This window comes from Rousettus aegyptiacus, unplaced genomic scaffold, assembly GCF_014176215.1.
Source record: "Rousettus aegyptiacus isolate mRouAeg1 unplaced genomic scaffold, mRouAeg1.p scaffold_m13_p_4, whole genome shotgun sequence".
NCBI lineage: Eukaryota > Metazoa > Chordata > Mammalia > Chiroptera > Pteropodidae > Rousettus > Rousettus aegyptiacus.
Genome location: NW_023416307.1, coordinates 29,820,653 through 29,842,167, shown reverse-complemented (window position 1 = coordinate 29,842,167; position 21,515 = coordinate 29,820,653). Strand labels below are relative to the sequence as shown.

At 35.4% G+C, this 21,515-nt stretch overlaps 1 protein-coding gene across 7 annotated transcripts in view; it reads left to right on the top strand.

Annotated features, from left to right (window-relative positions):
• The window catches only part of MECOM (MDS1 and EVI1 complex locus), a 523,206-nt gene that overhangs the window by 289,460 nt on the left and 212,231 nt on the right, over positions 1-21,515 (top strand). The window lies entirely within an intron of this gene.

Below are 21,515 nucleotides of genomic sequence, written 5' to 3'. Positions count from 1 at the left end.
GGGTGTCATGAGAATATGCATTGGGCATTCAAGGTGTAAATGACATTTTAGACAAAGGAGGAATCATAGGTCTGGGATTTCAAAGGGAAAGCAGATAACTTACAGGTAAATGAGAAAGAGCAAACACGTGGTAAACAAATTCTTGCTGGGCCACCAGGTAACAATGGGACACAGAGGGAAGTTCAACAAACAGGCTTTGCTAGATTTCTCCCTGTTTGCCACATTAAGTTTACATTATGATGCTAAGATGATGCTCCTGTCCTTTAGCAAGTTTTCTATCTGAATTTCTTTAGGTGGATAAGGGGTGGGGGGGGGGGGAACCAAAGATTCTTTGTGAGTCTTTTGTTTTTTTTATAAGCAGTTTAAAATCAGTACCCCAAAAGGCATGTTTCAGAGTGGCAAAACTTTGGTCCTGATTAGGACTGAGATTCATTTCACACCCTCCCTCCCTTTTCTTTTTTTTTTTCTTGCAGTTTCTATGTGTCTCCTCTCTGTCTCTCTGTCTCTCTCTGTCTCTCCATCTCTGTCTCTATCTCTGTCTCTCTCCCTTTCTCTCTCTCTCCTCTCTCTCTCTCTCTCTCTCTCTCTCTCTCTCTCTCTCTCTCTCTCTCACACACACACACACACACACACACACACACACACGCCCCTAAACGTTCACTTCCCAGGTAGACATAATAATTCAGAAAAAAAGTGTAATCTTTAAAATATTTTCTTTAGCATAAATTACTCTACTGTCTTAGCTCAATTTACATTTCGATTCAGTAATAGTTACCTATGAGGTGCCTACCTACCGGCCCAGGCACTTGGAGCACAGTCCAGACCAAGACACAGCCCAGCTCTCCAAGGTTGACAGTTTAGGGCGAGGAGACCTGCAAATAAACAGGCAGTCAAGATATAGGCGATGATCATTGTGTATGAGGCCTATCTTCATTTATTAAGCATGCGGGGAATTTTCTTGGAGGAAGTGAAATTTCAGCTGGTGCCTGAAGAATGAGTAGAAGTTGAAGGGAGGGGTGGTAGGAGATGGGAGAGGCAAGGTTCCTGGCTGTCAGAACAGCTTGTTTAAGGACCCTGGATACTGGAGAGTATGCGAGGCACGTTGAAGATCTTTGGGTTGTTCATTGTAGCTGAGTACAAACACCCTCTGATGATATCACTACCAAATAAATGATACATTCTAAACCTATGCATTTTGTGAATAGATAGCATCTGTGAATTCTCCTGAATTTTAAACAGAGGGTATGATTTTTGAAAACCTGTTTTCTTTTGGTAAACAATATTGAAATAGTCACAAAGGACAGGTAAGCTGTCACGCAGAGTTGGTTGCTGATATCATCTATACTTTACTACACTGGCTGAGTATAGATTATATTAAACATTAGTCACTGTGTGAAAAATATACCTGCACACAGAGCTACATCTTTCATATCTATTTGTGTAGAAAGCTGGAGGTCAAGCAAGGGCCACCGTCCTGTTTTAACACTGCTCTCTTATAAGAATTCAGTTCCAGGAGTACATCTTGGGCACCCCCTGGATGCATAGTGTTTGACTAGGTCACCAGAGTACAGAGGGCATGTTCCAGTAGCCTGAAACTTTGTCCACAAAGAGTGAAGAGCGTACATGCCTAGTTACAAGACAAGGCATATACAGATAGAGTAACAGGAAATCACTCTCAGCAATGATGACACCCCTGGAGGTTTGTATTTGAGCCATTTTTTTCTGATGATAGTGACATTTTGAGCTAAAAAGTTGGAGGTTAATATTAATATCAGTAAATGTGTTCTTGAAACTAGCAAAAAGATGTTTATATGTGGAACAATCAATAAATTGAAATTTCCTTTGAGCTTATGCTTTTGAACCATAGGTCAGAGAGGTCTCATTCTCCTGTGAGTCACAGACAGTCATTAGAGGCACTAGTGGAGAAATGTCCTGCAATAGCAAGGAAATCAAAGTTACTTTCCTGACTGAATTTCCTTCTTCCTTAAAAAAATTTATATGCTATATACAGAGATTACATGTTAATGGTGATGATATTTTGCATCTCCCTCTATGTTACCCTTAGGCTTATAATTTAATTTATAGGCTTATTCAGACAATTTCTATGTTAAACAATGATTCCACACAAGTAGGTGATAAATCTTGTCCATTGAAGCAATTATATGTGAAAATGGAATTATTTTTCTATTTCACTAAAATTTACAAACGAGACTCAACTACTTTGTTCTCTTTGGGATAGTCATTTTAGTCATTTTCAACATATTTTGCACTGAATTTCTCTAGGTAAAATTATCTAAAGTTATTGGAATTTTCTTAAATCAAATTTTACTCTATTGTATTGCATGTCAAACCTTTTATGGGATCTTGATTTCAAAATAATGGTGGTATCTCTTAAATAGAATGTTGTATTACTTTTCAGTCCTTTTTATTAAATTCATTTATTCTAGAGGTCATGCTTAATCATTTTCAAGAGCATTGTCAAGCTTGTAACAATAAATATTGAAGTTAATTTAAATGAGTCAAAGTTCATTCTCATTTAGCAGCCATCTATTTAAGTAAATCACCTGCCCAGACATTCTCTTCTGTGTAGCAATAAATGGAAATGGCTAGAAAACTATCACAAAACTTTTAAGGAAGAAATACAGTGTTTTAATGGAGAATGTTTTAAAGCTGAAGATAAATAGTTAGCAACTGATGTGTATTAAATATGTTTTTTATTTTAAACACTGATAAGTAACTTATATTGTTTCTTCAGACCTAATCTTACCCTCAGTATAAAAATAGCATAACTTTTAATGTTTGCGTTGAATTGCTTTAAGATATTAAATATTTTCTCTCTAGGTTATGAGGTACTCCTTTGTGGTGAGCTTTTATTTGATGAGAGAGAACTGTTGTATTTATTAATATTTTTCACTTTTTATAGGAGGCTCTGCTTCTATGACTTCATATGGTCCCCCTGAAAGCTCCCTAGATTGCACTCAGGAAATGTTATTACAAGGCTTTCTGTCATATTTTTTGAAAAGATGACTTCCTGTGACTTACATAGAACAGTATGTGATTTCACTGGAATTTTAACATCTCTGTGAAAAGGGTAAAAAGGTCAGGTGGGTTACAATTACTATTTTATAGAAAATGATCATTAAAAATGGTAACACTAAAGATGAATTCAGAACAGCCATTTTGAAACCTAACAAAATCAAATACTAAAAAAATAGTAAATTCTCTAAAACATATTTTACATAAATTCTGCCACTACTTATTTCTCTAAGAATTATTAAGTAATATATAATATATAAGGACACCAGAATTAAATTTTTCTTGGTTTAAATGAGTCAAAGTCATAGTGTGATAAAAGTTGATTTATTTTTAAAAATAAATTTATTAGATGTATGTAAATAACATACAATATTTTAATAATGGGTCAAATACCAGCTGAAGTGTCAATAAAACTAACTATTGAACATCTCTTCTTCACATCATTTTTTATTACTTTGGGTTAAAATAAATAAAAATAAATAATGAAAACATATCCTCACATATCATAACAAAAATTAAGGTACTTTAAAAATTTCCAGTTATATCAACTATGGGTTTCTGAAATTATCTTCTTTTAATGCATATATCCTGCTTATACATTTAAGTACTTACATTGAAGATTATAGAATGTTCTACTATCTTCTGCTTTCGCTGGAACAATCTTTTCCAATTTTATGAAATTCATTTTTCAAACTTCAAGCCCACCTCAGTGGCTGAGCTCGTCTCAGTTTTAGGCATGCTGAAAGGATAGTGAAGGCCAAACGAGAGGGAAAAAAGTTGTATTCTGTTTCAGAAAAAGACTGAAGAAGATTATCACAAGGAAAATTAGCACAGGGATTACAGGAAATGCCATCTTTCCTAGCTCAAATTGAACTTAGTGTACATTGTCTCAAATGCTGTACTCTTGACAAATAGTTCTGAGCTATTTACTAGCTCAATTTCTTTGGAGCTTGTTTTCTCTGTTCTTCTACTATGGCTTGTCTGATATGTATGAGTAGTTCCATCTTATGGCAAATTTTGGCTTCCTTGTTCAATCCAAGAGTAGGCAGAATTCAGTGGCATAAGGAAAGACAGACCTCTGAAAAAAATGTGTTTTGTATAAACCAGTGGGGGCCATTCCTTTTTCACTTATCACAGGCCAGCAGAACTGGAGCCTTTTTAGAGCTCTCCGTTACTTCTACTGAGGGAGTATGAGTTAGGGAAGAGAAGTCTAAATAGATTTGATTAGTTATGTAATTAAATTTCAAAGATAGATCCTAAGGATGGCTTTTGCTTGCCTTAGCTGAAGAACTGAATATTCCTCCTTAGATGGTTCATTTTCTCCTTAGACTCCACCTTCGGAGAGTCATTGGCTCCAAGGGGATATTTGCAATTTTTTATTTTCCTGCCATTTCTCATAATTTGACAAATGGTTTTTTGAAAATTATAGGTGAATTGGAAATGTTTGATCATCTACCCAGTATACTTGTACAGGATCACTGTCCTCCCTGGCCTCGACCCTTTTTTCTTGCAATGAATGATTTCCTCTTTCTCATCAATCTGTGCTGTCCATCTTTGGTTCCTGACTGCACATTGGAATAATCTGGGGAGTTTAAAGAACTTCTGATACCCAAGGCCCACCCTGTTCAATCAAATGAGAATCTTTGTGTAGTAGGGTCCAGGCATCAGTTTTTTTTTTTTTTTTTTTTTTAAAGTCTCAGGTGACTTCAGCCTTGAGAATCAAGTATGGATAAAATGACCTAATACCATTAGTTGTTTTACTTTATTTTGTGTATCTGTAATCTTCACCCTATTATTTCATTCGCAAAGATAAACTTAATTGTATTGTCTTTTTATTTATAATTTCCCTTTGAGCAGCAGAATTGATTTCAGAGCAATGATATTGGTGTTTCAAGGATTAAAATCCAAAATAATAACTAAAAATCGTTTTTAAAGTTGATGGGATAAATAATATTAATTCTTTATAGATTTAACCCTGTGAAAAAGCTGAAAAGAAAAAGAAAAAAATATGCTAGAACATTTCTTGCTGGAAAGATTTATTTATCTTTTTTTTTTAATTTAAAGAAAGTGTTATTAAAAATAGAAAAAAAAAACACTCAGAAGTGAGGTCCACAGAGATGCCTCAAAAAGACTAAATGAAATTGCTACTGACTGAGTTTCCTTTTAAAGTTTAAAACAAAGCAAAACAAAAAAATGCAAGGAAGGAAGGAAAGAGCGTTGGAGGGAAGGAAGAGAAAAGAAGACTGGAAAAGTGGCAGAAAGAAAAATGGGGGGACCATAATCATTATGTAGAACTTCCTTTTCCCAAACATTACCAGTAAAAATGGTTTTGCTTATTTGTTTAACTTGGCTTTTCTTTACTTGCCAAAATTATTTCTAAAATGTTATATTATCATAATATCAAATAAGATAAAAAAAATTAAAATTTTATATCTATCTGTAGTATGAGAAAATAATATTCCTTACACTTTTGTTCAGTGAATTACTTTTTATTGCTTGGGATAGTGGGGGTGGTGGTGGGTCTATTTATTTTGGGGATTCAGCCTTTACAATGAAGATCAAGTTGGAGGGTTTTCGGTCAAGCAACTAACTGATCCAGCCAGTATTCCCCCTGTCTAATATCTGTTGTGGGCAATTACTATATTGTCATCCTGTTATTTATCCTATAACTTATTTAATTCCTCAAATATCAGGGCTGTCTTTCTCATTGGTTTGGCATATCCCAGCTGTTTGCAGCTTCGACACGAAGCAGTTGATGTGGTTGATGGATTGCCTCTTTGTGTCTCTTGTCTCTCCATTCCCTCCCTATGCCTAACTTTCTCTAGGCTTTCTTTTTCTTTTTTTAATCTTTCATCCAAGTCTGATGAACAGCTGACATTTGATTTGTGCTTTATAAACATGTATAATTTGTGAGCAGGCCCTTATGTGCTTCTGTATATTTTCAGTGGTCAAGCATAAGGAAAGAGAATGTTAAATTTTATAAAATGGAATGCTATGCTTTTGTTAGAACATCATATTTTTCCAGAAGCTTTTAATTTTGTTACAAAAGTGTTTTTTTCCCCCTTAATGCCAAGCTTTTTTTTTTCTTCCCTAATTGTTTGAATTTTAATGGCATTTCTTACTAAATTTATCCTCTGCGATTACATGCATGGATTATCATAGATTTTGTTAATTTGCTTAGCTAGTGAAACTAACTCATCACTAGGTGCTGCATCTAAATTATTTAAGGCAAGATTTAAATGCAGTATAGGTAACCAATAAATACATTAATTAACAAGAGTTTACTGTGTATGTCATTTCACAAATGTGTCTATTAGAAAATTTTTAACATTTTTTGAAATGCTAAATGTGAATGAAAACACACATGAAATGTCCCATATGATATAGACACTCTATATGAAATGTGTATCTGTATATAGATGAGAGTGTAATAAAGTTGATTGTATTTTGCCCTGATATTGTGTAAGCCATGCACATACCAAGACAATCTTATACTTGTTATATCCTTTCCTCTTGCATGCTCATAAATCACTGAGCACTAATAACACATTTTTTTGTCATGGTACAACAAAAATTCTGGCTCTGACTCTTGTTCTGGCTCATTTACATTGGCCTGCCTGTCAGTTCAAAGCTTTAGGGAATTAATATTGCGAGATTAAAAAGTGAAGCCCCTTAAACATCTCATCTTAGAAACTTGTGGTTAGTTTTTTCTGGGAGAAAAAAAAAATCAAGATTTCAAAAGGCAACGGGCAGGAGACTTTCTTGACCAAGCTTTCCTTTTTCCTTTTTCTTTCCCTTTCCCCTAATAACAGAAGCCCTGGACCCTTCACCACAATGTCTGAAGTCCTAGTAAAATGTTACTTTCTAAGAAGTTGTCCTGGGGGATGTGTGGCTAAGCTGGAATGAGCTGCCTGATTATTTTGGATGCCGTTTCCCTATCGTTCACCTTTGATTTGCACTTTTTATCCATTAGAGGATAAGAGTCTGTAGAACACCTCAATAATCCATTTTTCTAATAAAAAGAAACATTTTCTGCAACCATCTGGTTTCTATGTAAATGTACGCAGTGATTGTGGAGCCATCCAAATCCCAGTACGCATTGCACTTCCTCACTGACTCTTTTTTGGTGAATCAGAAGAAGAATCAAAAGCCTCCTTGAGGATTACAGAAAAAGAATTCCACATGTGTTAGTGTGTGCATGTATAGGCAATTTATTTTAGAGAAAAGGTTTACTAAAATCAAATGAATATAATCTAAACATGCTTTTAAAAGATTAAAATAAAAAAAGATGAATCTGGCAAGCCCTTTGAATTTTTATAGTAGGTCAATTTATGTGGTCCATCCTACGTATTTTGAGATCAGTCTAAAGTGGGACTTAAAGTAAATAATGTTTTTAAGGTCTCTATCATCTTCCAGTATATTATGACACTTGTAAAACTATGAGAAACAGTTACACTGAACTATTTCTGCCTTCTATTATCATTTACTATAAGTTATTTTTGTAGGTAAATTCTGTCTTCAAGTTTTTATTACATAAATCCTTTTATCATCTTTTCATGAGGATGATAGTTAATATTTTTGTGGCTGTGTGTATTTTACAAGTATTTTTATATATAGTACTAGATTCCATTTTTGAAGCCACTCTATTATGTAAGTGTGATGGCTGTTGTCAATTTTCAGATGAGGAAACCTAGGTTTAGAGAAGTCTAAAGCCACATAGTCAGTAAGTGGTAAATTTGGGAGCTTGAAGACACAAGTATATTTAGATGGCCTTTGTTTTTTTTTTTTTAATTAACTGTGTTGCCAATAACAACTTGCTTAACCTTTGTAAGACTCATTTTTCTCATTTACAAAATGGGACTAATGTCTTTATCTTGGTGGTAGAAGCATTAAATGTAGTATATATTTAGAATGTTTGTTAATAACTGAAACATAGTAAATATGAAAAATGATAAAAATGATGGGGTAGTAATTGTCATTGAAAACACTAGTAGAGGCAGAAGTAGTAACATTTGTGATAGGCTATATTATTTATATATATAGGCATAGGTCTATAAATATGAATTTAGGTTGTATACATATAAGTAAAGGATGAAATGAAAACTTTATTATCTAAGTTAATAAGATGTTATTTACAATGGTAGATAATAGTTAAATAGAAATGTCACATATTTTGATAATGTAAAATTTCTTTTCCATGGATTATATTTAAGTATTATTATGATAAAAACCAAAATCAGGAAGAGAGACATTTATTGTCCTGGGGCATTATAAAAATAAGAGAGAAACTTACTTTGTATTCAACTATTTCAGAATTTTCATGGATTCAGATATTAAAGAGTCATAGGTATCAATTATTATCAGTTAATATTGTTATTTATCCTTCTCTAGTCTTTTAGATAAAGAATTATAAAAATATTTAATGATATATATTTATAGTATATCTACTGTAGAAGTGATCACTTTTTTTTCTCAGTCATAGGCTTATACTAGGTATTATTTTGTTCCTCTCAAGTAATAGTTAAGTGAGCTCCAAGCAGGTTCTTTCTCCTCTACTGGCAAAGCCTTCCACCCTCCTTTGTTCAGTGATATCTAATCACCCTTAAAAATTTCATCTACCCATCTCCCCTTTAAAAGGTCTTTTCGATTCCTGAAATAGATTTAGATATTCCTTTTTCTGGCACACACAAACCTCTGTGAATACGTTCTATATTGATACTTATGCTGTATGGTAATGTTTTGCTTACTCATCTACCTCTCTGATTCTTGTGGATAGACACATTTTCTTACTCAGCTTTAAATGCTCATTGTTTGGCATCTAGAAGATAGTATAAAAAATGCTTATGGAATGAGTGAGTACACTTTAATAGTTTCTTCTGTATCCAGAATTTTATGGAATTCTTATTCAAAAAATTCAATTCAATTTCTCTTTAAAATATCGCAGCAGAACTCCTCTTAGTCACCAATTTATTTACAAAAGAATAATAGGCAATGCTAGGCTACAGATTCCAACTTCACTATGGGCAAGAACTGGCTGTGAGGCTAAATATAAACTGGAGAGAGAAGCTAGGTAGCTTAATTCAATGGAATTCCAAGAGCTTCCCAGAATTATTCTGTTAGTGCTCTAGAAAAGAATGCATTAATGATTCACTTTTGCCCATAGCCAGGTAGGTGTTTGTTCATACTCTTCACAAGGTTTTGAAGGTAAAACTATTCTAGGTATATTGAGATATCACCTTGGATTAATTGACACTGTATAAGTTTGGAACTGCATTTGGAACACATTAGGCAGGTTTTTTTTTTTTTTTTTTTTTCTCCTCTACAAATAGTATGAAGTTTATGGGGTGGACAGAAACTGTTGAAACATAAATATTATTATATTTATTAAAGCCCATGAGTACCTCTGGAAAATCTTAAAGGAACAGCAATGGAGATAGAAATCATTTGAGGCAAATCATCATAGATTCATGTGAAGAGATTGATAGGCATGCTATGTTAAAACCTTGTTCATTGCAATTTTGTGCAGCGCATTAAGCTCTGCCTTGCTAAGTGAACATGATGATAATGATAAAATAGAACATATCACATATTGCAACTTAGCATTAAAAAACCATTTATTGGTCACTTTTGCCTGTATTCAGAGTCTTTATGGCTACCCTGTAGAGGTGAGTGGTCCTGGGCTGGTTCAGTGAATCTACAATGCCATCAATGACCTAAGTTCTTCCAGTTTTCTGCCTCATCATCCTTGGTTGGTAACTTTCATTGTCAGAATTTCCTTAGGGTCACAATGTAGCCACGAGCGCTCCAGCTATCACATCTGGGTTACAGATAGGAAAAAGAAGTAGAAAAAGGCAAAAGGCTAACACAATTTATTTTGGAAGCCCCATGTAACCTTTTCCCCTCACATTTCATTAACCAGATTTTATTTCACATGGCCATCTGAATCTCAAAAATATCATTTTTTAGTTGGGTTCACTGCTCTTCTCCTTAAGGCAAGAGGGGAAAGAAAGAAAGAACATAGTAGTTAACTAGCAGCCTAGGCGATAAGACATTGAAGAAGATTAAAATGAGTTCACCAGTAGAATTATGCATTCCCTCATATTATGTTAAGTTCAGATCTCTACCAGAGCTTGTCCTAAGAAGATGGATAGAACAGTGTGACAGACAATTTTCCTAGCTTTCTGGTTATGAAACTGTAATGAATATAAAGTACAAGTAGGCATGGAGGAAAGTAAGAAATGGAGGGATTTCCTTTGTATCCTGAAGTTTTCTAAGACAGGAAATCACTCAGTGAATGCTAAGATTATAAGCAAGTCCATCCGTTTGACTGTAAATCATATGAAGATCAGGCTTGAGTCTTTCTTCTTTGTCACTCTGTCTTCAGATTTCAACAAAGAATTTAGCACCTGGCATCCTGTTGGTGCTTGTTGATATTTTGGGAGGAGGGCAGGGAGAGAGAGGCCTTGGTCTAAGGTGGCTCTGAATTTATCAGTGTAAGCAATTTTCCTTTCATTAGGTAGTTACTTCTCATGATTATTTTCTGAAGGGCAGCATTTATAATTTGTATCTAGTTAAGTATACATATAATGCCCCACTGAAACTTCTTTCAAAGGTGGCAAACAAAAAGCCATAGAGATGTTTTGTTTTGTATCAATAGTATTGAGTTCATGACCAGCATTTAATAATTGGGACATCTCGTATAAAAAAATCTAGATTCTATCTAGACTTAAAACATTAAAGATGCTGTCACACTGGGTACGCATTGTGGCCAAACAGAAATCAGGACCTCTCCCCACACCACGTTCCCCTGCAGCCAGCGTCAGGCTCCCTAACCAGTCCGGCCCCTGAAGACATTTGTGTTTTGGCCTCTACTCTAGGCCACAGATGCTATTTGTGTAGGCGTATATTTTGTTCAGTACTTAGGGTTTAACTTGTACATATACTTTTTATTTCATGTGATTCACCTTCTTAATCAGGTCTGGACCTGTTTGCTTTGTATAACAGACCAAAACATCTTACAAAATAGAAGCTTCATAGGGAAATTCTAATCTTATTCTAACTCAGCAACTGAATGTAATGTATGGCATAATTTCTGGACTGGTTGACTGACTTCAAATAATTTTGGAATTATTAGAAGGTAATATTGTCTTATTTTTTCACCCCACAAAATCTCTTCTAATAGGATGAATCTCCAACTTTAAAATATGTTTGTGTTTCTTAAACCTAAAAAAAGTTGTTTCTGTTTTCGTTTTTATTTTTGTTTTTGTTTTTAAAGAGAATCCATGGATTACTCAACAATGTTTCCATATTGATGTCAAATAACATTTTCTTACCTGGGAATGGGTAAGAGTCACCGGAAGGGGATTTTTTATAAACCTATCATCAGCTTCAGTGTTTAAAATACTAAGAGGCCTTGTTCTAAAGTCACACATTTATATGTAAATGACCTTAAGTCCAATATTTTACTAACAGGATTAAATAATGTATTCCATGAAATATTTTTAAAAACTCGGGTGATCATGATTCCGGGCATGAGGTACAACAGTCCTTTACCTTGTGGGTGGAGAATAGGAGACTTATCCTGTTTCTTGGGAGCTAGGCCTTATACTCCTAGCATTTTCATTTAGCAAGTGAGTACCTCTCTACAGCTGCCACATCTGCTTTTTCTACTACATTGAATTCATGTTGCATTCAGCACTCTAATAATTTTCATTCCAACACACTCAACCTTCATAGACATTGGTTAAATGTCTATCAAATTTAAGTATATTTTAACAGACTAATAACTTCCTTTTCTATAATAGAATGTTTTAAAACACTTATATGGTGCTGAATAATTTAGTTCAGTTATATGATGACAAGACTAAACAAACTTTCTCCACAGTTCTGAGTTTTTCATTTCGTTACTTTGCTCTGAGCAAGCAAATAGAGATGAGCTATGAAATTTTAGGACTTTGCCTTGAAACACAATCTAGGTTGACTTATAAAATTTGAGATGTTGACAAAATGTGCAGTCAATAATCAAATAAATGCAGTTACTTCATTTTATGTCAACAGAGAAGGTGAAAAGTGCAACTTAACTGGCTTGGTAAGATTGGAAGGAGGGGCTGGGAACCTACAAGAGACAACAAAGAGATAGTTGGTAAGATTTAGTGGCTTGCTTCAGCAGGGGTGGTGAGAAGGCAGTGTGACAAAGTTCAGTCAGGTCAAACAAAGTGCAGAAACTTCCTCATAGACACTGAAAGGAGGATTGTGGCATGGACATAAAATGTTCACATGTTGTAATCTAGAGACAGCTAATATGATAGTTGATGTGCTGTTTCAGTCTAATCCTTCTCTCTCTTTTGATCCAGGAAGTAGAGAAATCACCTTATCTCTCATGTACCAGGATGATATAATTAAAATAGGACATGTTTTTGAAGTGGGGTATTCGAGGGCTTCAAAGAAGGTGTAGAGTGTATAGGATCAGCACATGTCTACTTCTCAAAGGCAGTTATGAGGACACATTTATTTAGCAAAGACATCCTTTTGAAAGAAGGGCTGCCTGGATAATGATAAATAGCATATGTAATATCTATTGCGTTATATACATCGTCCAAGAGATATGCAGTTTACTCCCTGACCTAGATCTTGGCAAAATTACGGGTCAGTGTTTTTATGCCCTTTAAAAAAAAAAAAACTTCTCTGGAAGATATCATCCAAATGGCAAAAAGATACACAATTTTCATTACATCTCCAAATTAAGCTGTATCAGCACAATACCATAAATGTAAACAACGAAATAAGTTTTCTTTTGTGAGGTAGAGTATTTGTTTCAGATGAGCTGATGTCTATGATTTTGCATATGTGGCTATTTGGCACGCTTTTTGTTTCTGACCCTATAGTTGACCTTGGAAGTGGCTTGCTTTAACTATGATGGATGTACCAAAAGATTTATTTTTGTCATCTAAGAGTTGAGTCTTAGGCTATTGAGAGCATAAAAACCGCTTATTGAAAAAGGCTTGGCAAACCTTTGCTTTCAAATAATCTTCCAGACGCTCATCTAATTTTGCTAATTAGCAGGAGATAAAATATACCCACATTGTCCTTTACGATGACTTCAACCCTTTGCCCTTCCTTGATGATAATAGTATTAAATACATATGTCTTTATTGCATTGAATATTAATTAGCATGAACTGAGAAGAAAGGCTTTTGTTACACACCAATAACACTTTCATGAAATTAATGTTTAATTTCACATAAGTACTTTAATGTCCCTTCTGAACTGGTAGAAATAACAGAGGTAACATGATTTTAATTTGCTGATCTCTGAAAGGAAGTTTAAATAAACTCTGATTAGTGAAGTCTGATTTTAATAAATAATTCAAGAACGAAAGAACCGTCATTTCTGTGGAAAGGAAGGGAGACCATTCAACTAGTAGTGACCTTGTCATTGAAAATTAAACTCTTTCTCCGAATCTAAAAATCAAAGCTTAAAAGGCCACTCTCGCCATAATATTTCATTAACTTTTTTGAAATGAAATACCTATTGATTAGATTTTCTTTCAGATAATAAATTCTACATGTCTGCTCTGTCACTTCAATTACAGTATTTACTTGTACACAAGGAAAATGTTTTTACATCTGAAATTAATATACTTTTTCAAAACAACGTACTGTAATGGTTAGGGCAATATAAGTTTTTTTTTTCTCTCTGAATGGAATATTGCCCCTTACCCTCAAGAGCGTCTATTCTTTCTCTTCTAATGTTCCACCTATGTTGTTTTCTGCTTAGAAGGTTCTTTCTCTCCTCTCCTCTATGGATCCTGAACGAAATCTTATTGTTCAGAGCATAGTTCAAGTGTTACTCCAACATGATCCTCTTCGAGCTCTTTCCAAAGCAGAATGTTCTCTCCTCTTCCCCGGGACTAATACAACATGGTCACTGTACCCTGTAGGCGTGGTCCTTATGGCACCATGTTGCCTCAGCTCGTTACTGGCCTCTAGGCCACTTATGGCTCATTTTCTTCATATTTTCACCTTTAGTGCCTAGTCCAGTGGCAGACACTTAGGGTTATTGAATTGAATTCACTCTTACACATTTGGGAAGCCAGTATTTATTTTAATCCCTTTGGTTTATATTTCTGCTTTGTAGAAATCAGAGCAACTTCAGGGATCTTATCTTTTAATAGTTTATGTGAAGTACCTCACATCTCACAACTATCACCCCCAAACCCAATCATAAATAACACTCAAAGTTGTTATTTTACTTCCTTTATTAATGAAAAGCTAAAAGGAGCAGCAGACTTTGTCAGCCAACTTCTAGAAAGGAAATATAGAACACTCAGACGTCAGAAGGTTGTATATGTTAGTTAATACAGTGCATTCCCTGTTCTTGAAGGATCAAAAACCAAGTTAGTATTGAACTCAATTTTCCATATTCTTCAACAGTGTCTTAGTTCACAGTCAAGATTTGTTGGTGTTAGAGTGCTATAAAGTAGAACGTGTCGGAGATTTCCATGTCCATCAGACATGTTTATCCTAAACTATCCAACAGTACTAAATTTATCCTTTAAAGTGGGTGAATTGAATTATTGAATGCACATTAAGAAGTACTGGTGAGGGGTAGATTTTATTTTTCAGTCATTATTTCATGGCCCTTATTCAGTATTTCTGAATCTTCTGTGCAGAGCAGAGTTTGTAAATATCCACTTGGCATTTGGCTAGCAGAACAGTAACCTACTGGCCCAATGACCATCCCACCCAGATTCCAGTGGTTGCTGAAAAAAGGTCAAGGTTTATTTAGGCAAGTGAAACGAACTGGACCCTTAGTTGTGCTCCCATTTTGTGAATGACCTACTGCCACACTGTTACTTTGGGGTATTTCTGTTCACCTCCTGCTCATAGGCCCAGTGAAGACTTTTTACTATTTACATAGGAGTTCTCAAAGCCATGCTGGGTTACACTGTATGCTCCAGTATCGATTGTTCCGGATTTAGTGCTCTGCTGCCTGGAATATAAGAGCTATGTGTAGTGCGAAGTGCTGTAATTTACTGTAGGAGCAACGGTCTGCAAGGTAACTTCAATCTGTACCAAGTGTGGCTTGATTTTACTGGATGAGAGAGTTGGCAGTGAATGGAGGAGAGTGGTGAAGAGGCTGTGGAAATACCCTCGGTAAAAAGTCCCTATCGTTGAATCTTCTACTTGTCATAACAAGTTCCTCCTGGCAAACCGCATTAATGGTGTGAGCCTCAGCCCATTGTCATTACCCTCTCTTTGCTCCAGGAGCAGGAAAGTTTAGTTCTGAGTTTCTATCATGCTTAGTAATAACAGAGAATCAGAGTGAGGTGGAAGACATTGCACCATGGAAGAAGAATCAGATTTGCATTAAGTCCCTTTTCTTCTCATTAGCTGTGGCTTTGGCACTTTGCCTAAATTCTCAGAAGGTCAGTTTTCTCATTTGTCAAATAATAATTAAGTCTACGTTCTACCCAGTGGGTTTCTTAAATGAAGTTTTGAGAAATGTCGTCAATAAAAATACTTCAAAAACTGTAAAATATTTTTTGATGACATATTAAATATATACTGCAGAGCATGTGCTTGAAATTCTCTAGCCACAAAAATGATTTTCTTAAAGGAGAAATGTGTATCTCCCTTTCTCAGACTTTGACTATCCCTATACCTCTGACTCCTTCTGGGGCGGGTTGCTGTGAATGGAGCGTGGTCGCCACACCAGAGTGTGCATGGTTCCCTCGCCTATAAATTGGGAACAATAACACCCACCTCCAAGGGTTATTGTGAGGATGAAACAAAACAATTTCTGAAAGCGCAGAACACTGTGGGAGTTCAGTGAACATTAGTTTCCACACTCCTTCCCTCTCCACCCCCAAGCCTCTACTCCAGTGAAATAAAATCCTCCTTGTATAACTCAGGAAGCCCCAGGAACACATTCCTGCAAGCCATGGAGGAAATAAATACTTCCCTGTGTCCTTTTGGAGTGAGCAGGGCTTTGGCTGGGCTGATGTCATAGCTGTGCTCCTGGCTGCCTTTTGGTCAAAAGAAATTTCAGTGTGCTGAGACATAGCCAAGAAGACCTTTTTCCTATGCATGGGAAAGAAGACATTTTTTTGTCTAACCTCCAAGTCCTCCCTGCACAGATTACTGTCAAAACCAAGCGCCTTATTTATAAAAATGCCAACATACTCTGATTATCTGGCGAATAACCATGCTGCTGTCAGTGCAGAAACTACATAGAGTATAAAAACAATCTCCATTTTTATCCTGTCTGTCACAGCTGGGAGGCCATGGAACAAGCATGCATTGTCTGAAGGAAGGGCTGCAGAGGCAACACTCAGGTCCTTCGGTGGCCTCCTAGGCAGAAGAACTGTGGTCATATTTGGTAAACAGTTGTATGTTCTTTTGCTGAAAGACATCGGTCTTGTCATTAATTAATTTCTGGGTTCACTATTGAGATCTTGACCTACTGTTGCTCTTAGATAATCTTTCCCTTGTCTGTCTGTCTGTTTGTCCGTCTGTCTCTTCTTTAATTCATAGTCTCTCCAAATGTCTGTGTACTTCCATGACACAGAAAGGTAGATCCAGCAGCTATGGGACAAAAGGCAATCCAGAGTTCACTGGTGAATTTCTAATGACTTGATGTTTCACTGCTGGAAGAAGGGGATAAAGACGCGATGGCCCTTTACTGAACATTTGTTTCTGAATTCTTCAACTGGTTATTTCTCAGGTCAAGCTGGATCCTAAGGACAGTAGTTCTTCCTGTCTTGGTTGATGATGACTCTACATGTCCTGGGCATACCAGGTTGGACCCAAAATATTATGTTTTCCCTGTAAAACCATTTCTTTTTTCTTAAAGCACGTTCCATCATTGTATGAGCTTCTTGATGAGTGAATCTGGTTATCATCTACCTTGCTGGCATTTCCTGTTTTTAAGATTTTTTTTTCCTCTAAGATGGTGAAATATTCTTCCAGAAAGAATTAATCATATGAACTTTACTTCTCGAAGCTGTACCTTTATCAAGTTGTTCAGTTGATTTCCCTCTGGTCGGTTGTGGTCAGCTTGGTAGAAAGAGTTTTCAAGTGATTTTTAATGAGGAAGCTCCTTATACGTAGAGCTTGTTGAGAAATTAGTGTAGTAAGCTGTGGAGGGGGAGGACACATGGATAAGGGAAGTAAAATAGTATACAAAAGACAAAAACTTAGCTCCTTCTTGTGAATGTAAGACAAGACCGAAGCTTTGCACCTAATCTCTACTTCTGTCAGATAGGTGTTATCTTTATACCTCTATTGGCACGTTTCATCCCTTTTCAATAGAGAATGGAGAAGGATATATGGGTCCAGATAACATAGTAGGATTAGAAATACTCTCAGTACCACTTTGGAGGAAGCACACAATAGACCCAGCTAATCCTCCTGCAAAATCTGAGTTTCATATTGCACTGCCAGAAAGTGTCTTCTTATAGCTCAGAAATAAATGCTTGTGCTTATAGGGGGTGCCATGTGTGGAGAGATCAATATTATTTCATAAGGTCATGTAAAAAAAGTTGAAGATATTTGGAGAAACTGGTCCTTAATGATTATAGCTCTGTAAGGTTAGCCTTGGAAACTGGGGAAAAACATCTTCAATGTCTCTCTGTTTTCTTGAAAAAGAAATCCAATTCATTAATTTGGTATTGAATTAAGATAACAACTATTAAGAGTGTATTTACTCTTTCCTTCCAATTATATGTTGTCTGTGATCTCCTTCTCTAGCCCCACACCTTGTATTCTAACACTCACTTTCTCCTTGTACCTTGCTTGAGTGTTCTCCAAGCCTTCCTTAACCACCCTCCACCAAACCACATGTGGATCCATTCTATCTCCCTGGAAAATTAATTGCCCCACTCTTGAGACTTTGCTTAGCTGTCTACTCATCTGTGACACATTTTCTGATCAGATCAAGCCAATTAAACCAGATTTAAACTCTTGTTTTCAGCAGTACTCACTCTACTCCATTTAGCATTTCATGGTTTACTTTTAATTTACTGGTTTATAATTTCTTTTTCTTTTTTTTTTTTATCCAATGAGCTTTATTTCTTGAGCATAGAACCCATAGACTGTACATTTCCCCAAAGGCTCAGGTATAAAGGGACTCAGCAAATATCAGCAGTAACAGCAGGTTTCTCATCAAATTACTTGTCAGGTTGTTTACAAAATTAGTAAAAATATTTAAATATATATGTTTATATTTTATATTCTCTATATTTTTATTTATCTGTATGATTATATATATGCTATATTATATGTATAATTTCTGATTTCAGACTTCTCATCAAATTACTTATCAGAATGTTTATAAAATAAGTAAAAACATTCTATAGAATATAAAATTACATATATATATATAATATTTCTAGTTATTTCATCAACAACCTGACAAATAATTTGATAAGAAATCTATGGCTCAGGGGCACTAAATCACCTACAAGAAAATGACTCACATGGGTCATTGTGAGGGGATTCGACAATAGGTATGTGTTTTAAAGCTGACATTTCCTGTTAGTTAATACAACCATACCAAGGTAGAAGGGTGGTCATATTGCAATTCTACAGACATTTGCTGAGCCCCTTTATACCTGAGTCATGAGTCACTGGAAAGGATGTATAGTCTATGGATTCTGATGTGTGTGTGTGTGTGTGTGTGTGTGTGTGTGTGTATAAATTTCAAAATGAATAGTATGTGGCCAATAAAGAAAGGAAGAAAATGCACTGAATTAATTATATTGACTATGCTTTTCAAACTACGACTTGCCTAGAGAAATTCTTGAACATTTTCTCAAAAGTGAATATCACATGTTCTTCTCCTGGTGGACAATCCAACGCCCTTTCTTCACCCATGGCCCACCACCTCCCCCTACCCACCTTGCCCTTCCTCACCCCCACTGCCATCTTATGATAATCAGTGCACTAAACTGTTAGTTTTCCAAAAAAAAAGGGGGTGCAGCTCGTTTTTGATCTGTCTGGTACATAGGAAAGAGTTAAAATTTTTATTCCTCTTTTACTCCTACCAACTACGTATCTACTCATATCCCACTCTCTCCTTCTTCTTCAGGGATCTTGCTCCACCAGTTCTTCTTTCCCTTTGTATATCTTCGACATCTCCCTTTGTCCTAAGAGTCACCAGACTCTGGTTGGCCTGGACCATTCCACTTTACTCTTATTGTTCCAACATAATTATTAGTAACGACCGCTTTCACTCTCAAAAATGTCTGTTTTGGGTGATATATTATATGGTCATATTTATATCTGACTATGACCTTCAGCCACGCAGTTGCTCAAACTCTCCCATACCAAAGACACCCAGTAGACACACACATTCCAAAACCTATGCTCAATCCCATATTTCTCTGTCTTTGCTTCACAGTTACATATTTTGAAGGTATTGTCCATATCTACTTTCTCCATTTTTTTACCTACCATTATTCCTCTACATAGTTGTTCTTGTCTTCACTACTCTTCTGAAACTACTCTAGTGAGGGTCACTCAGCAACATCCTGCTTGCTAAATCTTTTAAACATGTAAAGGATTCTGGTTAGGTAATTTACAAGCTTTTTTTCCTGTCCTGAGGTGATGTTATACTTTTGAAATATCTCTTGACTCTCATCTTTTTAATCAAGACGATTAATTTGTTGAGGTTCTATCACCCATGGGCTCATTGTCAAGCTACTCATGTTACATATTTTAACCCACTCAACAACTTTGCGAGGTAGGTATCATTTCCTCACTTTGACATAAAGTAAGAGAAACACTGAATAACTTTCCTACTTTTTCACAGCTAGTGAAGGCTGCAACTGAGATTCTAATTTCCAAAATGGATCTTATTTTTCCACTACACTATTCTATCTTCTTTCTTCCCAACCAAATATTAATAGATGTTTCCATATGATCCATTCATTGCTACTAAAGACTGGTGATCTCATATTATTAAAATGTGCAGATTTTGAAAATTAGACCCACTAAGGGTTAAGCATTGTCCTGTAGAATATACCTGGGAGTGGTGACAGTTATGGATGTTTAAATCAGGAATAAGGGAAGTGGCTATTATTTTATAAGCGGCAAGTTTCTGGATTTCAGTAAAATAAACCAGGATTTTGTTTCTTGAAGTAATTATACTCTGGAGAGAGGAAAGAAAGATGGAGACAATTATGAATGACCTTGCATATCTGAGCTGTTGAGAACTTCTGGATCAGTGGCTGATGTTTTCATAGCCTTTTCAAGTGAAATCTTTCAGTGAAATCTCAAGTCACAGATGATCAATTGACAAAAGGAATTCTTTTTCCAAAATATTAACCTTAATTTGAGTGTCATATAATGATTGTCATGTTAACAAATAAATAAATTTCCAAAAACATATTCTAATACTGTTTAACCTTTCTGAAAACTTTGAATTAAAAAAACAATATCGTTTAATGTTTTAGGTACTATGTTTTGAGTGTTATTATTCTAGTGACTTGTTTAACTTTAATGTGAGAATTGGCAGAGATTTTCTATAAAGCAAATCGAACTTTTCTAACAGATTAAATCAGTAATAGTGTTGATATCACTCAAACCCTCATCCCTGGGCCCTGTCTCACTGAGCACAATAGTAACTGAAGAGAACTGTTCAATACATTCTTTGTAAGGTCTTGACACTGGGAAAAAGTTAACTCCATTTCTGTATCTCTGGGATCATGCCCTTTGTAATCTAGTTTGTTAAATGTCACAACTGCCAATGTCATGAGAGTTCTAAGATAGACAGATATAAATGAGGGATAATGGGCAGGATTTTTTTTTTTTGACTACTGAAACATGTAATAATGAAGACTTGATTAAAATTATATTTCCATTTCTTCTAAGTGGAAAATGTTTGACAAATGTGATATACATAGCACCTCTGATCTGTGTGACATTTGTGCCTTATGCTTCATTTTACAGAGCCCTAGATACAAAATAATATCATCAAACTGTTGATGTGTAAGCTACAAATGCATGTCACTCATGGAATCAAAAGAGTTTTAGTTCATTGAGATGTCCTAGGAAACTTTTTTTTTTTTTTTTTTTTTTTTTTTTAAGTAACGAGACTGTTTAGTATCTGAGTGTTTCTGGCAGGCAGCATGTGCACTCTGCCTTCTCGTTGAGGGCCACCACCTTTTTGCAAGATGTGAGGGATGAGTTAGCTCTTCTGTGTTGTTTTTGAGCTGTATATTTACTTAGCAACTTCATTCTCTGAATAGTTGTTGAAAGAACAGAAGTTTGTAAATTATACAACACTAAACAGTAGATGCCATCCATGGCTTTTAGCCCAGATCATGTCAAAAAGTTTTCTATTTCCTGGTCAGTCAGTAAAAATGTACTGTAAATTAGAGAAGTATAAGCATTTCTCAGGTCAAAAGTATTGTTTCTTAATTAGTTTCTAAAACTCTAATTAAGAAAGCACAAGCTCTTGTTAAATATGGGAAAATA